We start from the raw sequence: 24,297 nt of genomic DNA, 5'->3' as shown, positions 1-24,297 counted from the left end.
ACGATGGAGCAGAGTGCTTGGCAAAAGGCTTGTTCTGTTCAGTCTGTAAACATAGAAGGCTCTTGGATGGAGTGTTTGCAGCGTGGTGGTCAGAATTCACTGATTCACTGAGCTGCTGCAGTACACCAATAGAGTAGATTCAAGATTCTTGGGGAAAAAAAGAAGACAAAGGAAGTTGTTACATGGGTTCTGGAATAAATTTTGGAGGTCTCCCAGGACATCAGTCAATCAAGACTGCATCTACACTGTAAAGCAATAGGGCTCAAACCTTGGGTAAGGGCTTGACCTAGTCTCAGACCCTGCAGCCTCGTATGGTCCTTGGTCTCAGCCTTAGGTAAGCACGATTTGAGTGTGGGTGGAACGGGGGTTAGACTTGAGCCAGAGTTTGAGCACAGGCTTACATTGTAGTGTAGACATACCAATAGAGTCTACCCAGAGTAGCCTCATGAGTCCAGAGGTTTCTGTGGGGAAGGTGGGTGAGACAGAGAGAAAACTGAGGTGCAGTTATGCTGCTCTGAATGCAGGAAGAACCAGAAACAAAACAGTCTTGTATACGCCTTGTAAATATACATGATTGCATAAAAGAAAATACCAGGCTTCAGCATGAATTTTTACTCACAACATGATCATCCCACGGGCCTAAATTTTGACTACCTGTTTAGGTCAAAAAGAAGCAAGAATATTTATAAAGCATAATACACATTCCCTCTCTTTAATATAGTGTGTGTGTCAGAGTGTAGACACCACATTTTATGTGATGATTTTGTGCTAAAGTTTTTGCAGAAGGATTAAAGAAACAGGTGCCTGGTGTCCTTTAGTAAGAACATTTGGTAAGGTACTTCTTGGTCTGCTTACATTTCAGAGGTAGTATTAAACAATGCCACATGTGTATCTAAAGAAGGGTTTTTTTTTTGAGAAATAGAATTATTATCCAATTAGTTAGTATCATATAATACACATGGGCAAAGGGAACCAGATTTAAGGTTGTGCATGTAACTTTACATTTGATATTTCCTGAATTTTGCATTCTTATAAGAACTTCCTTAACATTCTGTCAATGTAGGGTTTTTTGTAGGAATCACATAGGGGTCTTTTTATACTGAACTTTTGGTTAGACACCTATCTACCCTTGACTTAGATTCAGAATCCCAGTGGTCTTTCACTGAGACCTTCTGCCCACTGAGGAATATGTTCCCCTGAATCTTTATTTGGCAACTTGTATATTTAAAGTAAAGTTTTAAATTTAATACATATTTAGCATCTGGTTACTCACCTTTAAACTATTTTGTACTAGTTAAATGTTTGATAATACTGTCCCTAATAAGCAAAAGTTAGTACTATTCACTATCGTACGTCTAAACTTGTTTGAGAGCTGTCCCCCTAAAATGGCTGTCCTGACGTTCTGTGTATGCCCCAATTAACTAAAATATTTTGAACAGATCTTTCCAAAGTATTTCATATAGAGTACCATGGAAATGGCCCTTTAGTTGGAAAGGATCAGTCAAGCAGGTTGCCCAGGAAAGGGAGAAGGTGAGAGTTGGTATGTTACCAGGACAAACTACGTTTTTTGTAGAATTCAACAGGAGCTCTTTCCAGACATGCCAAAGGCTTCAGACCAACATTTTCTAACTTTGTGTGTCAGATGGAGATTGAAAGCTATACACGAGTACAATGGGAACGTTCTTTCTTTAAAACTAACGTCTTTCTCTACAGAACAAGTGTGTGTTCAACGTTTCAGTCCCCAAATCCTTCCTCTGACTTTCCTAATATATCTAAGCTCATCCCCCTTGCATATCCCTAAACTCTATAGACTGCAGTAGAGTTAGGGTAAAGGAAGAGAATGCTTTTTGTCTCCCCTGCACTGTTATCTGCTTCCCGAACCTGCAAATAAAAGAAAATGAAGATACTATTAATTGTATAGCGCTTTCCTTTCAAAAATCTGTGCAATCACTCTTCATATTCATGGTCTTCCTATGATATGGCTACAGTAAAGTACAGGTAAGAGAGTTGTGTAAGGACACAGAAAGTAAGTAGCAGACACTGAGTCTAACTGAAGTCATCTGGCTTATGTATGAAGGCCTAACACATCACAGACAAGTCACCCACTCTTTCTATGTGTGTTTTCCCATCTGTGAAATGGGCCTAACACTTACATAGTGCGTGGGTTTTTTTTCAGCACTGGATCTCAGCCTGAGTAGCCCCATTTGTAGAACTAAATACATAGATTTAAAGCAATTTTTCTGAACCCATGGTCTAGTGGATAAAATACAGCTCTGTTGCAACAGGAATGGATACTGCTCCTAGTTCTGCCACTAACTTTCTGAGCGGTCTTCTGTGACTTGCCTAATATCCCTATGTTTTAGTCACTTCACCTATAAAGTGGGGGTGATTATATTTACCTGCTTATTTGGTGATGATGTGAGTTTGGATATCCAAGGGTTGAGAAATGTACAGAATTTAAAGCCAGTTAGTAGAATTGGGGAAGGGGAACTCTGGATCTCAGCATGATCTCATAGAATCGTAGAATATCAGGGTTGGAAGGGACCCCAGAAGGTCATCTAGTCCAACCCCCTGCTCGAAGCAGGACCAATTCCCAGTTAAATCATCCCAGCCAGGGCTTTGTCAAGCCTGACCTTAAAAACCTCTAAGGAAGGAGATTCTACCACCTCCCTAGGTAGGGGAGTTCAGTTTAGGGGATATCTGACCCTAAAAAGCCCATTTACCAGGTTTGGTATTCCTTGACACTTTTGGACATGGGTGTTGGCTGGTTCAAAATAATTTAGAAGATTACGGCATCGAGTGGGGTGCTTACATAACCATTTACGTGCATTGCCTCTTAATTTGCTCCAAACTAGCTTTAAAACTGCAAAAAATAAGGGGTTTGAAAAGCCCAATTGAAACCTGGTTTCAAAATCAATGAACTGTTTGCAGTCAGTCTTTTAAACTATTCAAACCAGACCAGTGAGTAAAGATTGCAGAGTAAGATTAGTGCATCTTAGATGATAGCCTGTCACAAGACAGATATGATCAATTTTGCTCTATTTTACCTGGCTCTTTCATTCTCCTCCTCAATTCAAGGGATGGAGTTTAATAATTCACCAGTGTTTGCCTTCACAGTTAATTTGTTTTTAGGGGAGTTGGTTGTGTTTTGTGGCTGGGTTATAGTGTATAAATACTTCATTCCATGTATTATAGAAACATGTCAAAGTAGAAGCAAATTCTACTATTGCATATGAAAGCAACATGTGAGCATTGGGAGAGAACAAAATGCTCTAATGTTTAATGAACTGACCTTATTATTGAACAAACTTTCTACCTAGGCCTCTGGGCACAATCTGATACCACTTATTATAAAACAAATCCAGATTGCTTTAGTTTTCTGCCTCAGTAAGTAATTCATTACTGTGACTAACAAAGGCAGGGAGCTCAAAATAAAAACTATATACTAATAGGTTTTCACACGAATTAAAACACATCACATTTCTCAGAGGTAGCATAAGAATGCAACAATAAAGCTGTAACTCCCCAAAGTGATTGAAATAAATAACACATAAATGATGCATAAATAGATAAGAAGCAGGTGGATTACATCTATGAGTGCACTGAAGTGCAATGTCAGGACTGACTATGACTTATTCATGCTATAGACTTGTCTCTGGGAAATTGATCCAATAATTCTACAGAGTAATATTCTCTTACAACATCTGTGACTGCCTGAAAATCAGTGTTTAAGGGTCAGCAGTAGGGTGTTCTCCAGTAGAAGTCCTTAGAAGTAATTTCTCCAGAATGTCGGGATGACATTCACCCCTCTGCACAGCTTCAGCACAGTCCTATACACCACAAGTTCCACTTTATGTCCTTAAAGTGAATCCCCTGAACAGAAATGTTAATCTTCTAATCTTTCAGTACTTCACTGCATATATTTTGAAAAACTGGGGGGGCGGGGGATTAAGTATGGGTGGGTGGTTGAAGTGAGTCATACAAGGTGGTGGCGATGAAGGTTTATATAATCCTGAGGGATTGTCTAGAAATGAACAGACTCAAACATTTTTAAGATATACATGTTTTGCAATGACTGTAATTTTTAAGCCGGGGTGGGGTGGTGGGGTATTACTGGGAATCCATGAAGCACATTTTCAAAGTCCTTTTTAAAGCATGGCTACCTGGTCTAGGTTCTGTGCACAGGGACAATGCACCTAAACATGAATATTTTTTTTTAAAGTAAGCCAGGGTCTGAATGAGCTCTCCCCTGCCACCTATGGATGAACTGGCGGGAGGGGTGGGGGTGGGGGAAGACCTCAGAAGCAGACACTATTTGTGTAGAAACACATCCTTTCCTCGGTGATCAGTTTGGGTTGTCATGGGCTAAAATTCACTTTCGTTTTTAACATCAGGGTAAAGAAGTGTTGTAAATCTTATTGTATGACTAAGGAGTAGCAAAACTGTACTTAGCATGACCTAATTGAGAAGGGTCGCCCTAACTTTAACCCCTCTCACTAAGCAGCAGGTAGTGATGCCAAATCCAGATGTAAGTCAGAAGAGATGGGCACAGATGTTCCTGCCTCTGATGTGAATTCTGTTTAAAGACTTCTAGATTCTATCTGACATGCCTTCTCTAGTGGTTGAAGATAGAGCTGATCAGACCCAGTGTAGAGTTCTTGAATATACCCCTGAATTCTGGGACTTCGCTGACTTTGGATAACCAACTGTGAGTGGGATACAGGAGAGAGAAAGTGGGGGAGGCTTGTTAAAGGGCTCCCCCTTTATTCACTGGGCTTTCACACTACAAGGTGGTAAACTGTAACAAAGGACTACAACCCAAGATACTGTGGGGCTGGAGTTTGTTTATGGTTTTCATCCTTTTGTTGCAATGTTTTCTCAAATTAATAAATGTCATATCCCTCATTTTTTGGTTTGGTTTGTGTTATACACAGACTCAGTGCTTGTGAGTGGGAAAGTATTGCTTCTTCAAGGTGCCTGGGGTGGTGTTTAGTTTTCCCAGATATCTGAGTGGGTGCTTGAGCTGTTTCTATCTTGTAATACTAAGAGGAAGTCCATGATATTGAACCCAACTCTTGTTACTGTCAACACCAACTGGCAGAAGGGTTACACAAACTTCTGAATCTTAAGTAATGCTGTGTGGTAAAGGTTGGGAACATGCTGACTTTTCTAATGGTACCCATGGTGTGGGTAGTGCATATTTCAGGATACTCACATTATATGCTCTGTGTGCACATCCTGTTGTGTTATAAATGCCTATTTGCTACCTGGTGGCCCCACCAAGTACAGTGAATTTTCTGAATTATGTTTAGGGTCTCTCCCCACCTTGCTCCTAATAAAAGATAGTGGGGAGGAGGGTTGCTAATTACTTGCCAGAACATAGTCAATGCTAAAGAAAGGGACTTGCCATCAGTCTGATTATTTCAGTATCTGGGACTTTGATGTGGGATCAAGGAAGAAAGGCAGGAAATCTTCACTGCTCCCTTCTGACCACTTCTGAGTTTGCCTCCAAATTTCTTTATGCACTGGATTTCACAAAACTCATCTACTTTGTAAAATCCCAAGCACATGAAAAATATCCCAAGTGCCTCACAAAAGCTATTCCTCCACTGAGTTAATCCACATCTAATAAAATGAATCATTGCCTATGTCTGACACATGACACTACTTATCATGGTTTGTATTCTAATGTTGCAACTTTATGTCCCTCAGTGGTGAGGAGAGAAATTGATTGTCTTTTTCTGTACATAGGAGGTCACTTGCAAAGTTTGCATGTGGATACAAACTTCCCCAGAATTTGGATGGGGAGTTTAGATTTGGATGGGTATTGTTTTAGTTCTCTGATCATAGACATGAAAGAGAGCCATTAGATTTAAATTCAGATTCAGCAGTTTCCCTTCTGCAAAAAAATGAGATTTTCAGATTTGTCCCATTTAGCTTCAGGACAAAACTGAGACCTTTTGAAAATGTTCAGGAATTAAAGGACAAACCAGCCCAGCCCGAAATAGCCCATTGGTTAGGGCACTCACTGTGCTGGGACTCTCAGGTTCAATTCTCCATTCCAATTAACATTTAAAGATGTATACAAAGTGAAACAGCTCCAAAAGAAAAGACTGAGCCTCCCACCCCAGAATAGCCAATAGCCTGGTGACCAGGAGACTGAGGTTAAAATCTCCCTGGTTTGAACATGGGTCACCTAATCCCAGGTGAGTGCCCTTGGTCTCTGTTTTTACCAGAAATTCCAATCTGGACCCAAGAAATCTTTCCTGGTCAAAGTTCTGTCAAACCTAGTATGTTCCCACAAATAGTTCTGATGAATTGCAATTCTGAAACAGAAAATTCTCAACCAGCTCTAGGCATAATAGATGGATCACTGGCTAGAAAATCAGAAGACTTGGGTTCTATTTACAACTCTGCCACTCCTTGTGTCAAATCTCTGTTTCCCCTCCAAACAGATTTGTCTTGACTATTTGGAATGTAAGCTCTTCAGTACAGGGTCTGTCTCTTACCCTGTACCTGGACAGCAACTCAACTGACGCAGTTTTGGCTGAGGACACTAAGTGTCACTGTAAAATGCAAATAACTTTTGAGGTAGGGTGTGTGTGTGTGTGTGAGTGTGTATACGTGTGTGTGTAAAACCTTAAATACAGATTCTTCAACTTTAATATTTATTGTATTGATACTAATAAATTCATAGCAATTGTTTCCCTTATTGCATTTATACTCTGCCTACTCCACCACCAATTCTCACTCTAACTGTTAATATGAAAGAAAATATAAGACCTATTAGAAATTTTAAAAATCCTTGCCCTAGAAACATACTGGTAAGTAGCAAGATGTTTTTGTGATTCACTATAAAGAAAGGTTTCTTTGAGTGAGGTTTTTTTTTTAATGCAGGGGATAAACAGCAAAAGAGAAAAGGAAAAAAAGATGGGAAGTAGAGATTAGCGTGCTCATAATTCTGAGCTATTTTTCAGCTTAGCCATCTTGTTGACCCAAATGGTAAGCTTTTTCTTTAGCTAAAGAAAGTTAAGTACATTTTGAAACTGATGCTGCAGTACTTTTCCTTAAATTCTCATAAGTATAAACTGCATTTATATTTAGTTAGATATTTAAGTTAGACATTAGTAGGTTATACTTTCCTTTTAGATGTGAAAAAAATTAACTGTGAAAATTCATCAGTCTTTACCTATAGAAACTTAAAAGATATCCAGACAGCAGAGTTGAGCTCTGGTAAACAACCAGATTTTAAATATAAGTCTCTGAACTAAATGGTTAGATTTTTTTCATGGACATATTCCTCCTTTCTCTTCAATATTGACTGCATTGTCAGTGCTTACCAAAGGATAAATAATAATTTATTCAATCAGCAACTCTTGGTGGGCAATCATATAGCCCAGCATCAAGTGCCAGCATCAAGGGCGGAAAGGATAAAATAGAAATCATTGTCTTCAGTTACTGACTTGTTAATTTAAAGCATAAATTGTAAACAGTGATTGAATTAGTCAGAAAATATTTTTCCCCACAGAAAATTTCAGTGCAAACAAAAATTGTCACAATAATTTATGGAAAATGAGTTTTGATGAAAAATCAAAACCCCAAATACCTTGATTTTGGAAAACTGTTACATCTCATTAGAGATGAGGTTTGAGTGCCTCATGCTGCCATTCTCCACTGCAGACTGGGCTTACTCATTGGACTACATCTCCCATGATGCATCACAAACTCCATTCTTGGTGAGGAGAAGCCAGGCATCATGACAGTCATGTGACTGATGTAGCTTGGCTGGGGATTGCACCCCATAGAGTGTGAAGTACCCAAACAACTCCCATGAGGCACTGTGATAGCAATCTAGAATCTTTTTTTTTTTTTACTGGAAAAATACTTTTTTCCTTTTGCAAAGCAGGCATTTCTCATGGAAAGCTTTGTTTAGCATCATTTAGTTGAAAACTCAATTTTTTGTTGAAATAAGTTGTGACGGAAAATTTTCTCCCAGCCCTAACAGTGATATATCCTAGTATATATCTTGGGTTGAGACTCCCCCTGCACTGTTGCATCCTCTATATGTAATGTACATGGACCAATCCACCCTCAACTTGCTCCTGTCCATCTGCAGTACTGGAGTAGTGTACATGGTCCTTGAAAGCCCCTTAATCAGCCTAGGGAAAATTCACCCATGATAGGTATTGTGCAAAACAGTCGCAGAGTGCTTTATGTGCTCCCGCTCACAAGTGTTGTTCCAAGAGTGAGAAGGGTTATGCTGGGGACATGTATGGCATAACGCTATGGGGATTCCAGGCAGACCAACTAGCTGTCTGTTCATGTCAGGGTATATTTGGCCAGTGAAGCAGAAAAAGACTTGGAGGCCTTCTTAGAGACATAGTGCACAAACCCACCACAGTTAGTTTCTGAACCTTATGGGTAAAATTTAATCAATTTGATAGGAGTTGGATCTTCCCCCCCCACTCTTCTCTACTGCTTTCTTTCTCCTTCTCTTATATAACAAAGGATTCTCAGCTGTCGCTGCAGTAGCTGAAAGACATCAGACTCCATTAGTGTTTTACCTAATTCTCCTGCGGGTGCCTCCTGTGATCATTTATTTGTAGTGATTTATTTTATTTATTTGTATAGGATTCTTGACCATAACAGTTGGTGATTATTTACAAAGTTTAATTGCATCAATTACCTGAAATTACATGATAGGAAACAAAATAGTGATACTCAGAAAGAATCAATACGTTTTGCATCATGCCTAGAGCCTGGGTAGACTTTTTTTCTCTGAACAGTGAAGAACAAATTCCAAAGGTAGGGGTACTCAACTGAGGAAGCTCTACAACTGCCCCTGACAAAATTTACACTCAGTGGTGACAAGAGACTTCTAGATGATCTTCACTGCCACGATAGGGTGATTGGAGCCTCAGATAATTGGGTTTCAAAGAGTCTGGCTACAATACAGAACACACTATTCCTGCTTATTTTTGTTCTAAAATAAAGAATTTCTTTAAAGATCTGTGGAGAAGCCTACACATTATAATGATTAAAAAATCACCAGAGAGAACCAGAGAAGTTTAAAATTACAGTACAAGACATCCTCATTCCAAAAATATATTTAAACAGGCTCAATCAATCTTCTGGTTTTCTATGAGTAAGGCAAAATAGAAAAACAAACAAACAAAAACACTCTTCCAGGGACCTGACAACTAAGGGTATTTGTGTTGAACTGTTAGTTAAAACAAGTTTCACAACAAGCTTCAAGGTCTTCTGTTGCTTATTTGATTTCATTTTAGACAAGTTTATATTTAACAACTCTAGGAGAAGATGCTCCCGTTCCCTTCTATACCTTCATTTTATACAAAGATTGCCCATTCTTTGCTAAAGACAAAGGCCCTGGCCTTGCTCAACTGTGTGGCTAGTGTTAGATTTTAAAAATTTCTTAGAGCAGATGCAGATGTTCTTGTTTCTTTACTGCCCACCAGGAAATGTACACGCAATATATAAAAAGCAAAAAAGTTTGCTGCCTAACTTACATATTCTTACTTGTGAAGACAAGTATTTAAATATTGCAAAGCCCTTGAAATGGTGACATTAATGACTTGTAATAACTGAACTGGTCAGTTCAGTTGTGCTCCTGGATTCTTCACTGACACAAAGCCCAGATTTTTAAAGATATTTAAACATTGCTCTGCTCAGTGGTGCAAGGACTGAGTGATTTACATGACCAAATCCCATTCTCATAAGTGCGTAAGTAACTTTTGACCCATTTAAAGTCAAGGAAATTTCAACTAATTTAGAACATGATAGGTACTACGGTGACAAGGGCCGTACAAAACCTAAGTAGAATAGAATTGCAATATAAAGAAAGAACATTATAAGCAATGTTAGTTATAGGTTGGTTATTTACCAACCCTTTGGTGTTTGTACCAGCCCCTGGACACATTCCTGATCCTTTCTAGTACCCTTGGAAGGTGAAAACTATCCTGAAGTGTGCAGGAATACAATAGCCATGGGTACCCACTCCAAATCAGTCAATAATAAGATAAGGAACGATATCTCTAGGAGTTTTTTGTATAATCCCAATGCAGGCCAGGCTACAAAGCACATCATCTGGATTTGTAAATTAGAAGTATATTATTACTTGAATATCTCCAATTTAGCCTTAATCTTGTCTTCAGGGTAACTAAACTCATGTGACCTACATTGTGATGGCATTTTCCTCACATACGAAATAAACTAGAATATACTGTGTACCTGGGGTCTTAAGTAGATACGATGACTCTAGACTGAAGCAGCAGGCAAGGAGTAAATCTAGTTATCCTCAAATGTGCAGAGCCAATAAGGATCTAGGGAAAGGAGAAGAATTGATTTTAAAGGATAGGCTGTTCATGGCAAACAAGATCCATCTGCAATAGGGAAAATTACATGTCAAATACTCAGTTTTTATCTCACTTTAATTTAGGTAAATTGGAGGGTGTGAATTGGATTTTAAAACCAGCCTCCCTGTGCCAACATTACTAAAAAATATGGGTAAAACTAGTCAGATAAAGGGCTAAAATCAGAGGTAAATGCAAACCAATGTAACTTACACACTCCTCCATTCTGTCCAGGGCTTAAAGTAAGAGTGGGGGAGGGTGGAAGAGGGCTCGCTTCCCCTTTCTCTGCTAAAACCAGAGGGTGAGTGCTTTTTCCTCTTCCTGGGCTTGGTTGAACAGCACTCTCCCTCTTTGGCTGCTGCCAGAAAAGTTCCCCCACTGTTTTATTCTATTTTAGCCACTGGCGCTACACGCAATCCATGTACACTACACCTACTTCTGACTGACTAAGCCCAGATTTTCACAAGCACTATAGCAGCTTCAGAAGAGGCATGCATGGTCCCCCACCCTCCTGTGTGAACTGCCTTGGTTAGGAAGCTGGGTGGGCAAGAAAAGTACGCCCCGTCCCAGGATCACTGCTATGCCCTCCTTTCCTGATTTCCCATAAGCAATTGGAGGGGAAAAGTGTAGGTGGAGTCTAGACACCCCCTTAACAGTCTAGTCAGCAACAGAGATGTGGGGGCTAAATCGTAACACAGCTTGCCTGGTGGTATAAAATACCTCTTTACTCTCCTGCTCTGGCTACCTGTGCAATGGTTAGGACTCAGAGTGCAGGGAGGAGCGCAGGTCTAGCAGAGTTTTGGTTCTTCTCCTCACCCCCTCCACCCCATATATACAAGTTGTGTAGGGGTGAGTGTGTTTGGGGCAGAGGGAGAGCAAATAACAGAGAGACCCAAAGGAAGGCTGAATGGTCACAATCTGCTTCTCTGTCTGCTACAGGGCCAGTCAAGAGACATGCTGCTTCTTGTTCAGGTATTGTGGCAAAGCCACAATTTGAGTTTGGTGTGAAGAAGAGAAGAAACAAGTGGTGCTCTAAAAGCAACTTGGGTTGGCACAGCTAACCATCTTTGAGTCATAGTCCCGTATTCACGTGTAATGTGTACACACGCAATCTTATATAACAAATGTTCACTGATGAAGGCCAGATGCATCCATTATGATGAGCTGGTCAGACCTTCTGAATAACACATGCTATAGAATATCAACATGCTTGGTATAGTCACTAATCTCCAAGGAAAAGCTATGGAATGTATCATACAGTGGCTGAGGACAAGTGGAAAATATAATTCCTTGGACCAAAATCTGTTAGAGGAAGGGGATATGAAGCAATGCAATATGAACCACCATTGCCTACGTTCCAGTGTTAGGGATATTTCTTTGCACAATCTTCTCATTGTACGACTTCCATGGGCATTTGAGGATTTCTTCATATACAGTAGACTAGTGGTTCTCAAACTTTTGTACTGGTGACCCCTTTTACATTGCAAGCCTCTGTGTGCAACCCACTTTTGAATTGAAAACACTTCTTGACATATTTAATACCATTATAAATGCTGGAGGCAAAGTGTGGTTTCATGTGGAGGCTGACAGCTCATGACCCCCATGTAATAACCTCATGACCCCCTGAGGGGTCCCAACCAAAAAAGCAGTGCACTAGATTCTCCACATGAGCCACTTAACATATATACACATGTGTATAAATTGGTAATTTTTTGTTTGTTTTACCTCTGGTACATTTTAACAGCTGTATAGGACTCTAGAGCCAGGGATGGACACTGGAAATTCAATTTAGATATGTTAATAGGCAAATATCAGAGGGGATGATATGCTTCCCTGTGAAATGTCAATTCTTTTTCAGTTCGATTCAACTCTACTGTACCATGTGAGGAAAGTCTTTCCAGAAGCATAACTTGCAAACCAGTTTAACTTTTGGAAATATCAGAAGATCAAAATGACTTGCAATAACTGAACTGGTGAGTTCAGTTGTCCTCCTGGATTCTTCTCTGACACTGCCCTGATTTTTTAAAGGTAAATGATCAGTAAATCATTGTAAAAGGTAACCACAGAGTATATGATTATGTACAAATATTTCCCAAGGCTTCTCCATTAATGGAATAAGGAATATGTGGGGTAGCTGATATTTAAAATTTGTCAGCACTAATTGATTATCAGGGCAAAATCATGATCCAACACTTAGGGCTTGTCTACACAGTGAAGTAGTGCACACTAGAGGGGTGTGAATTCTAAAGCACACCAACATATTGCACACTAATTGGACCATTTAGACTCTGTTAGGATGCATTAACAGGTCCTGAATGCTCATTAAAACATGTAGACAAGCTCTTAGTCTTGGTAATCAGAGTTTCAATTCCAGCTTCAAAGTTATCATCATTAAGATAAATGGGGGAAGCTAATCTTGGAATTTCCGGTCCTGTTCTCCCTTTCACACTGTGTAACTCAGGAGTAATTCAACTGAAGTCACTTGGTGCATCATTTTCCATGGGTCAAGGAGGGGTGGTTACCCACCTAGACCTCGGTTTGCCGCCTCTGACTCCTCATAGGTCAAAACACTCATCATGTCTTCCACTTTTTGAACTGTCCCCTTCCCCAACTTTGGAGGATATAATAATCACATATGATATCCTTATGCTGACAACTTTGCCATCTCCCTCACCACCACACCACTGATTTTTTTCTGAAATGATGCTCCTGAAGTCAATGGAGTGACATGAAAATAAAACAAGTGTGAGATATTGGAATCAGGCTTGTTTCGGTCTCTTGCTTTATCTCTGAGGGGTAAGAACCAAATTTAGTCATGGAAAGTTGCAAATGAGTGATGGTATTTTGTCAAACATGGTCATAGAATCATAGAAGATTAGGGTTGCAAGAGATCTCGGGAGGTCATCTAGTCTAACCCCGGCTCAAAGCAGGACCAACACCAACTAAATCTAAACTAAAGGCCAGGACTTTGTCAAGCTGGGCCTTAAAAACCTCTTTCCTGAAACACAGCTGTATTTTGTAATGTAGGCAAGATCATAACTGTTCTATAAAGGTTTAGGACCACTGAAGACCAAAAAGTCTCAAAAATGGTATCTTGGTTAAGGCCCTTCTTCAAACCAGACCAATAGATAATTATAATATCTAGTATGGATTTTATGAAAGGTGCTATATAATTGCAATTAATTATTACTCATACTGTTTTCTAAAAGTTCCTCGCTAACAAATGTAGGGAAAGCAATGTTTTCCCATAATAGGAGATAGCATAAACAGAAAGAAACCAATTTGCTTTCAAAAAAGTTGGTTTTAGCAACTCTGAAATCCTATTTAATGTAGGGTTTTTTTATTACATTACCCATTCTAAATGCCTGAGAGAAGTCGTGTATTGAATTTTGCATTGTAAATATGAGACCTTATTGCTTGTCTTTTGTCTTACTTGGTCTTTTATTACATTTAGATAAATAGTATGTGAGGGATAAATTTAAAAAGATATATAGATCTATAAAGCAAGCACACACATTGAGTTTCTTGGAGCAAGGAACAATAATCAGTCCACTTTCTGGAAATGGATGACCTCCTGCCAAGGAAAAGAACTGTCTTCATTGAAAATTATGCCCACGATGGTCAATAGAGATCAAAGCTCAGACTCTGAACTTCAGTGACCATGACTATGGACGCTATAGACAATATATTTCTGATGTAGGTGTTCAGCACATTACCTTAGAACTTGGTGCAATATTTTTTAATCAACCCTGTTACTAATAATAGATTTTAAAGAAAACTTTTAGAAATATAATTGTCCTCTATTAATGGTCTTTGCTTTTTCTTTCTGGACAGTTTGAAACTAGACTACCAGTTTCACTAGCTTTTTTCTCCCCTGAGAAATAGTGATATTGTATTTGGATTTCAGCACCACAGGGAAAGGTTTATTTCCATGTTTGTTTAAAATTCCACCAAAAACACATTTTCTTTAGTTTTTTTTTTTTTTAGTTCCTGCCTCCATTTTTTTTTAAACAAAGCCTAAATTTAGTAGAGTCCTTTTAAGAAAATTTATATGCCCTGATTAAATTAATTGAGAACATAACCTTAGGAAAATGGCTATAGTTCTGAATTGTCTGTTTCTGAATTGTTTAAGTTTTGAATGACAATATTTGTTTAAGTAGATCAATGTCTACACTACAAAAATTAAGTGGATGTATGTTAGGTCAACTTACTGTAATTGCTGCAATTTTTCATGTCCATGCTATCCTCCTTCTGCCGGTGCCGCATATCCTCACCTTGTCTCCGCCCAGGCTCCCTGCAGGATATTTAATAAGATATACATGCATTAACTGACTCTATTAGGTTATATCTGGTTTCCCACTTGTGACTATAAATTTTTCGAAAATATGAAACATTTCAGTAAATTCATTTGTCAAAATAAAAGTACAAAATCCAACTCAGTTTCAGGATTCTACCAAATCTTTGGGATTCGTGGAGCCTGTCACAGAATTGTTTGTCTTAATAATTCAAAAAAAATCTGGGTAAGAATTGGACAGGTGAACTCAGAATCTATCTAGGTACTTACTGTCTTTCAGTCTATATGAGTACCTCCCATTTTCAGCTAAAAATGGAAGAAATAATATCCTTCCCTCTTTCTTCCCATCCTCTAGAAAAAAAACTACTCTGAATAAGTGAGAGGGTGTGTGAATAACTTATTGTAGGAAAGCTAAATAACTAGGGTCTCTCCAATGAAGATGTTGAAATATCAAAACAGAGACCATGAACAGGACTCTGTATTCAATTGCAAGTATGCAAGGAGAAGACTACAGAAGTGGTATGCTCACAGTAATCTGCCATCGGAAGGGCTGCTTCATTTTATACCAGCTGCAATATTTCAGGTGCATGGCTCAATGTTTGAGTGGAAATAATCAAGACTTGATTGCTCCAGCCACCTCTTCAATGGCGAAGATGGGATTTTCAAAAACGCTTGAGTGCCAAACTCCCACTGAACTCTCAGTCGGCACCTTTCTGCATCTTTGGAACACAAATACCTTCAAAAATGAGGCCCCGAATGTCTCAGATCCCTTTGAAGTTATATGAATAGAGGGTGTTGTAAACCTTGCAGTACTGAGCACTAATTAAGATAGATAGAAAGTAATTTCTATTCTGCTGGGAATTCTGATATTTTAACTTCTGTTTTTCTCCCAAATCAAAACAAAAAGTTAAAATAGTGAAAACTTTCACAGTATGAAAAGCTATGGAAAAAAACTGAGTTCGAAACACCAAATTGGAAAATTCCAACTTTTTTTTTTCAAAACTAAAATTTGTATTAGAATACCCATTTTGTTTTGAATTGACACTTCAAATTAAAATGCTATTAAAACCCATTAAAACATGTTGGGTTTAATTTATGTTTCAAAATAAAACATTTGGCTTCAAAATGTTTCTTGGCTGTTTAGTTAATAATCCATCTTTCTCAGTTTTCTCTGTATGTGGATCTAATAATGTACATGCGACTCTAATTAATTCAATATTCTTATGATTATAAGGATGTGTAAAAAGTAAAAGTGGTAAGGAGTCTGAGCTTACTTCTGATCTTAGGGTACATCCACACTGCACTTAGACACCCACAGGTGGCCCATGCCAACTGATTTGCATTTGTGGGGCTGGGGCTAAGGGGCTGTTTAATTGTAGTGTAGATATTTGGGCTTGGGTTGGAGCCTAGGCTTGTAGGACTCTGAGAGGTGGGAGGGTCCCAGAGTTCAGGCTCCAGCCCAACCCCAAAAATCTACACCATAATTAAACAGTCCCTTAGCCCAAGCCTTGTGAGCCAGAGTCAGCTGGCATGGGTCAACCATGGGTTTTTAATTGCGTTGTAGGCATACTTGATTTGCATCAGTAGAATATAGAAATAATTGTTGGTGTCTTCTGCTTGCATGCAATTAATAAGAGTAAAGTATAATGTTATTGCATCAGAAAAAAACTGATTTAATTTTATTAATGAATATGCATCCTATGCAGGCAGCATAGAAGAAAGCACAAAGTTGGTTGTGCAAAAAGCAAAGAAGAAAAAATATCTAGGCTGGCATCCCTGGAGTAGCACAGGCATGGGACATCATGATAAGCAACAAGCAGCATCAGATACTGGTCACTGGTAGTATGATAATTCCTTTGTTCTTTTATAAAGGTCCATCATAGCTGTAATTAGAAATAAACATCTAAATCACTCCGGAACACACTGAATAGAATTGTTTTCACTGGCACTTAGTAAAAAAAAAAAAAAAAAAAACCACACCAAAAACCCGCAAAATCCCCAAATCATAAGCCCTTTTTCTATTTCTTCAGGTCTAAGATGTGCTCTGGGAGCAGCAAATTACTTTTGCTAAACGAAAATTGAGGAGACAAGATAACAATCTACAGATGCTAAGTGTATATACCATGACCCAAGAAAGGAGGGGGTTGGATGTTTTAAATTAGAAATGAGAGGATAAAAAGTTGTAGGCTGAATATCAGGGGAAAAATCCTAACTGAGACTGTGGAATAAGCTCCTAAGGGAAATACTATGTGTGATGTTCTCCCGGTTATCCGGACCAGTGATCTGCTAAGTCATTCCAATCCTTGACTCTGGGAGCCAGCCTTACCCTGCTCTGCTGTGAGAACCCCCACTCCTGGGCTTTTCACGCACAACTGCAAGCATGTAAGCTGCTTACATTGTGCAACTGAATGACACTAGCCAATATCTCCAGTTCTAGATACAACCCTAGGAACCTCTGTCTTTCAGTGTCCAGTTATGCCCGCTGGATGCTTATATGAGTTCGTCAATTTAACAAAGACATTGATATGTACCAGGCTTGTTATCCCAAGGGGAGTCTCTGACACTGCTTCAGGTAGAATAAACAAACAAATGTATTTACTACAACAGATAGATTTTAAGTGATTATAAGTCAAAGCACAAGAAGTCAGATTTGGTCAAATGAAATAAAAGCAAAATGCATTCTAAACTGATCTTAACATTTTCAGTGCCCTTACAAACTTAGATGCTTCTCACCACAGGCTGTCTGGTTGCCCTTCAGCCAGGCTCCCCCTTTTGATCAGCGCTTTAGTCGCTTGGTGGTGGTTTCTGTAGATGTAGGTGGAAGAGAGGGTTCATGTCAAATGTCTCTCCCTTCTATCATGTTCTTTCTTCCTTCTTGGCTTTCCCCCCCCCCTTCAGAGCATTACCGCATCGTAGTCCCAAACTGACCAAGGGAAGGGGGGTGACTCACTCAAGAGTCCAACAGATCCTTTGTTGCTGCCTAGGCCAGTGTCCTTTGTTCCTGTGAGGCTGAACTGGATTTGTCCCATACATGCCCTAATGAGGTGAGAACTGCCCCTCTGCTCTTGGAGAGTTTGCCTGGGCTTCTGCTCTTGGAGAGTTTTTGCCTGGGCTTGTTTTAAGCCACGAGGACACATTTTCAGCCTCCTAACTATATACATGAAATTACAACCTATAACATTACTATAATAACAATGCTCAGTGCATCAGGAGCCTTCCAAAGACACCCAACATGACAAATGTTGCATTGGATACTACACAATTATTTTATAAGGATGAACATGGGGGTGCAGGGTGTTCCCCTGAGATACAGAGTGTCACACCATGTCTATCATTTAATTCCCTTTTAAATAAGACAGTACAAAGCACTGCTCATTACCAGGGGATAGACTACTGACAGGTCACCAAATCCGTCTTCCCCTACTATTAATTCAGTTGTTCTATAAGCTCTCCCATGTTTGCTCACAATCCAACATTTTTTCTTCCAAACATACTACTATATATTAGCCCACCCAATATCTGTATGTAAATACAATTTCTCAGATGTGTACTGTACAAATATAATCAATTAAGTAATGTCTAATAAAATGCTTTACCTGCCATGCTGTGGGGATGGCAAATAGTAAAGGTAATTTCAGGAGTATTTTGAATTGTGGCATGTACTATGCCACATCACATAATGTCAAAGGTCACCATTTTTTAAACAGATATGAATAGGAAATAGTTGATCTGCAATGAGACGACTGAGTGCAAATCTATATCAAGCAGGTAGCTTGCATTAGTCATTCATTAAATGCTTAGTTTATTCATTCACTTTGAGTCTTTAAACCAGTTTCTGAAACTCTAGCTGGTCCTATATTTTACACATTTTCAAATGTGCTTAACTTTGTTAGTATCATGTAACCTTCAAATAGCTGCTTGTGACCTTGAAACTGGGTCATGAAGGAAAATGCTATAAAGAAGAGGGCAAGTTCTGCTCTGAGTTACATGTGGGTAGAGCTGAGTGAAAAAAATGCATTAATACATTATTCGCCTCAAAAGGGTAGTTTGGGTCTATCTGAAACATTTTGTGAATTTGACATGAACTCCTGAAATAGTTTTAATCATATTTTTTGCAGGGGTGGGGTGACTTAATTGCCATTCACAAAATGAGGTACAGGTTCCCTTCTTATAACCACAATGGTTAGGGCATCCATCAGGAACATGGGAGACTTAAGTTCAATTTCATATTTTGCCTGATGATCAAGAAGGAATGTGAAGTTGGGTCTCCTACTTTGCAGGAGTAATTATTGTCATTCTAAATGTCTCTGAATTGCCACTGTGAATGACAATGAATAGTCATTGGACCAGGGAAAACGTGAGTGATTTGTATAGCCTGCTGGTTAAAGCAGTCAACTAGGACCTGGGAGACCGTGTTCAAGTCCCCATTTCAATGACTTTTTATACAAGATAAACAACTTCAGCAGACACACACCAGAACATGCTACTGGCTAGGGTGCAGCCAAGTCCAAATCCCTTCTCCAGATCACGCAGAGGGAGGAATTCAACACAGGTCTCCTGGGTGAGAGATCCAGCTATTGAGCTAAAAGTTATACGGAGATCTCTCTGCCTTTTCCCATTTGTGAGTCTAGCTCATTTAAAATGTCACGATGGAATATTTTTTTTGACTGGGTGAAATTTTTCACTATTATCAAATTTGGTTCAACCCAAATAGATTTTTTTTTATTTTTTTGAACTGCAGTGAACCAAAAAAAGGCAATTATTTGCCAAGCTCAGAATTTGTGTAATGCTAGTGAAACCAATGGAATAGCATAGAGCTGGTTGAATTTGGCAGCAATTGTATTTCCGAAGTTATTTGAGTTATTCACTTGAACACACAGATATGATGAACAGCCATGGAGTTTGAATTTCTGATGGCAACATCATGGCATTTTCTGTGTTCTCTTGTGGCTTTATAGCTCAATCTGTGAGGAGAAAGGTCACAAACAGATGTCAACATAGGAATGTCTAGGCTCCCACCAAAGCTTGCCCTTTTTTCAACCAGTTTTTTTGCATCTATCCTTCTCAAAGGGTTTACAACCTTTATTTATAGTTGCTATCAATTCAGGTCTGTCCTTGGTGTGTCTTTGAAATTATCCATATTTATGCTGCATGATTTGAGGTTCTACTTAAGGGTGTCTTTGAAGCATTTATGTTGAACACCCTTCTTACACTTGAGTTTCAGCTCACCATAGAGGACTTTGTTGGGGAGTGTATCATCTGGCAATATGATCTATCTATTTAAGAGGAGTTTTGATAGTCATTGCCTCATTGCTGGCTGTTTCTTCTCTTTCAAAAATGTTATTGTTTAATGCTTTGTCTTGCCAGCAGATGCACATGAAACAGCGAAGACAGTGCATTTGAAACTTTCCAAGTTTCTTGATGTCTGTGGTAAAATGTCCATGTTTCACACCCATATAAAAAAGGGATGCTATCCCTGCTGCATTAATTTGTTTATCAGTGTTGTTGACAGTTGGATGGCATGGTGGCTGTGTATCCTATGGTGAAACATTCTGAAGGCTTGGCTTGCCTTTCATATTCTGTTTGATATTTCTTGATCTAGGGGACCATCACAGAAGATGGTGCTGCCAATGTACATATTGGCTGATGGGACTGGTTGAATAGCATTTTACTTTTCTTCCAGGCTAATGGTGAGTTCAAACTGTTCCGTTCCCTCTGAAAATCTGTTCACTAAAAATAAGTACAGTCACCATGACAAGGGCTACACATACAAGTGCCTCAAGAACTTCTGGTTTTGCAGTAAGCCTTTTTGGTTTTCCACCAATTATTTAGATGCCCTTTTGAAGGTTGTCACTTGTGTAATCCACAGTATTGAATTTTTTTTAGATCAATGAAGGCAGCATACAGTTCCATAATTTGTTCAATGCATTTTTCTGAATCATAATAACCATGTCTGTGGTGCTCCAGCCTGATCTAAATCCATACTGGATCTCTGACATTTTTACATAACAGCTGTACTGGGTTAGACCAGTGGTTCATCTACCCCAGTATCCAGTCTGCCAACACTGGCCAGTGCCATATGTTTCAGAGGGAATGAACAGGACAATTTCAAATGATCCATTCCCTATCATCCCATCCCAGCTTCTGTCAGTTGGCGGTTTAGGGACACCCAGAGCATGAGATCGCACCCCTGCCCATCTTGCCTAATAGCCATTGATGGACCTATCCTCTGTGAACTTATGTAATTATTTTCCAAACCCAATTATGCTTTTAGCTTTCACAAGATCCTCTGGCAATGAGATCCACAGGTTGACTGTGCATTTTGTGTGAATAAGTACTTCCTTATGTTTTTGTTTTTAAACCTGCTGTTATTAATTTCATCAGATAATGCCTAGTTCTTGTTATGTGAAGGGGTAAATAACACTTTATACATACCAATCATGGTTTTATAGACCTTTATCATTGTCATAAATATAAAGGGAAGGGTAAACCCCTTTGAAATCCCTCCTGGCCAGGGGAAAGCTCCTCTCACCTGTAAAGGGTTAAGAAGCTAAAGGTAACCTCGCTGGCACCTGACCAAAATGACCAATGAGGAGACAAGATACTTTCAAAAGCTGGGAGGAGGGAGAGAAACAAAGGGTCTGGGTCTGTCTGTATGCTGGTTTCTGCCAGGGATAGACCAGGAATGGAGCCTTAGAACTTTTAGTAAGTAATCTAGCTAGGTATGTGTTAGATTATGATTTCTTTAAATGGCTGAGAAAAGAATTGTGCTGAATAGAATAACTATTTCTGTCTGTGTATCTTTTTTGTAACTTAAGGTTTTGCCTAGAGGGGTTCTCTATGTTTTTGAATCTAATTACCCTGTAAGATATCTACCATCCTGATTTTACAGGGGGGATTTCTTCATTTCTATTTACTTCTATTTTTATTAAAAGTCTTCTTGTAAGAAACTGAATGCTTTTTCATTGTTCTCAGATCCAAGGGTTTGGGTCTGTGGTCACCTATGCAAATTGGTGAGGCTTTTTACCCAACATTTCCCAGGAAAAGGGGGGTGCAAGTGTTGGGAGGATTGTTCATTGTTCTTAAGATCCAAGGGTCTGTAGTCACCTAGGCAAATTGGTGAGGCTTTTTACCAAACCTTGTCCAGGAAGTGGGGTGCAAGGTTTTGGAAAGTATTTTGGGGGGAAGGACGCGTCCAAACAGCTTTTCCCCAGTAACCAGTATTACTTTGGTGGTGGTAGCGGCCAGTCCAAGGACAACGGGTGGAATATTTTGTACCTTGGGGAAGTTTTGACCTAAGCTGGTAAAGATAAGCTTAGGAGGTTTTTCATGCAGCTCCCCACATCTGTACCCTAGAGTTCAGAGTGGGGGAGGAACCTTGACATGATGGCATAGTGGTGGGATTAACCTGAAATCATTTTGAGATCCAGTTGAGATTTTTTGAACTAGAAATACAGATTTTAAAAAGGAATTTTTTTTTTCCTTTGGAAAGGAAGTCCAGAAAGCAGCTGAAACTGAAAGCAGCTTGTTTTTTCTCTGCTTTGTGGCCAAGCAGAGACAAAAGGGGATTATCTTTGTGAAATGCAGGTTTTCTTTGCCTGGAGACAGGGTACTTAACTCCTGCAGGGAAATTCACAGTCTTCCAACCCAGAGTTTTTTTTTCTTTTCTTCCTAAAAGTAAATAGGGTGTGTGTGTTCTACCCATTTGCTTTTTCTTTGGGCTGGGTAAGCAGGTTTCCAAGTAGTTGGAGGTTTTTTGCTTTAATTTGGGCCCAGAGCAGAGACAAGGGAATTGTCTTTTTCTGTAGGCTGACAATCACTATCAGAGAATAGGTATTCTATTCCAGCACAGCAAAATTTTACAGCCAAGTTTTGTTTGTTTATTTCTAAACCTCGGGTGTAAAGTTAGTTAAAAACAGAGAGGTTAGAATGGCCAAATCCTCGGCTCGACTACAGCTGGAATTAGCCAAATTTCAGGCTGAGGAAAGACAAAGGGAACATGAAACACAGATAGAACTCATGCGGCTGAAGAAGGAGGAGAAGGAAAAAGAGAGGAAGCATGTGGAGGAGGTGGAGAGGATCTAGGCCCGGCAGAATATACCAACAAACCCTAGCAATCCTTCTCCGGGTACCACTTCCCATCCCAGAAAGTTCCCCACCTACAAGGCAGGTGATGATACTGAGGCCTTCTTAGAAAACTTCGAAAGGGCCTGCCTTGGCTACAACATCTCTACTGACCAATACATGGTAGAGCTGAGGCCACAGCTCAGTGGACCCTTAGCTGAGGTGGCAGCTGAAATGCCTAAAGAACACATGAACAAGTATGAACTGTTTAAATCCAAGGTGAGAGTCAGAATGGGGATAACACCCAAGCAGTCTCGTCGGAGGTTCAGAGCCCTAAGGTGGAAACCAGACATGTCATTTACCCGACATGCCTACCACATTGTGAAACATTGGGATGCCTGGATATCGGGAGCAAGTGTTGAATCTCCAGAAAATTTGCCCTTCCTAATGCAAATGGAACAATTCTTAGAGGGTGTTCCAGAGGAAATAGAAAGATACATCCTAGATGGGAAACCCAAAACTGTAATCGAGGCAGGAGAGATTGGAGCCAGATGGGTGGAGGTGGCAGAGAAGAAGAAAACTGGTCGCAGTTGGAGCGGAGACCAGAAGGGACCACCCCACACCACACCCTATTACCGGGGGCCGCCCAAGGCCCCACCTACCTCCCAAAGAACCCTCCAGACCCCTTATCGTCCCGCCACCCCGTTCTCCAGCAACCCTCCTCGCCCCAGTGACCCGTCAGCTGGACGATGTTTTAAATGTAACGAGCTGGGGCATGTAAAGGCCAACTGCCCCAAGAACCCCAACAGATTACAGTTCATTGCACTGGAATCACACCAGAGGTCCACAGGCCCAGATACCTCCCAGATACCCTTGGAGCGGAGGGAAACTGTGAGTGTGGGCGGGAAGAAGGTCACAGCATGGAGGGACACCGGAGCACAAGTGTCAGCTATCCATGTTTCCTTAGTGGACCCCAATTTAATCAACCCAGAGATCCAAGTGACGATTCAACCCTTCAAGTCCAACTCTTTCAATTTGCCTACAGCCAAGTTGCCTGTCCAGTGCAAGGGCTTGTCAGGAATGTGGACTTTTGCAGTCTATGATGATTATCCCATCCCCATGCTGTTGGGGGAAGACTTGGCCAATCATGTGAAGCAGGCCAAGTGGGTGGGAATGGTCACCTGCAGCCAGGCTAAACAAGCCGTGAGGCCTAGCTCTGTTCCGGAAACTTCTATCAGGACCCGGTCAGAGGTGATGGACCCGGACCCCAGGCCAATGTCTGCAACAGCAGTAGTGGATCCAGTCCCAGAGACCCAGACAGAACCAGTCCCAGAACCGGAACCAGCCAAACAACCAACACCAGACCCCGTGTCAGCACTGAATCCAGTACTTGCAACCTCAACACCAGAAGGCCCCACCGAACCTGAACTGGCAGCAGCCGATAACCCTACACAAGAGGCTCAGCCAGAGCCTGAATCCCAACATAGTGCACCAGCGGAGAGTGGTTCACAGTCAACAGAAACAGCTCCATCCCCTATATCACTTCCAGAGGGACCAAGCCTAGGTCCC

Source organism: Lepidochelys kempii, chromosome 3 (assembly GCF_965140285.1).
Source record: "Lepidochelys kempii isolate rLepKem1 chromosome 3, rLepKem1.hap1, whole genome shotgun sequence".
In the NCBI taxonomy this organism is placed as follows: domain Eukaryota; kingdom Metazoa; phylum Chordata; order Testudines; family Cheloniidae; genus Lepidochelys; species Lepidochelys kempii.
The sequence above is the reverse complement of the archived record's forward strand: the minus strand, read 5'-3'. Positions refer to the sequence as shown.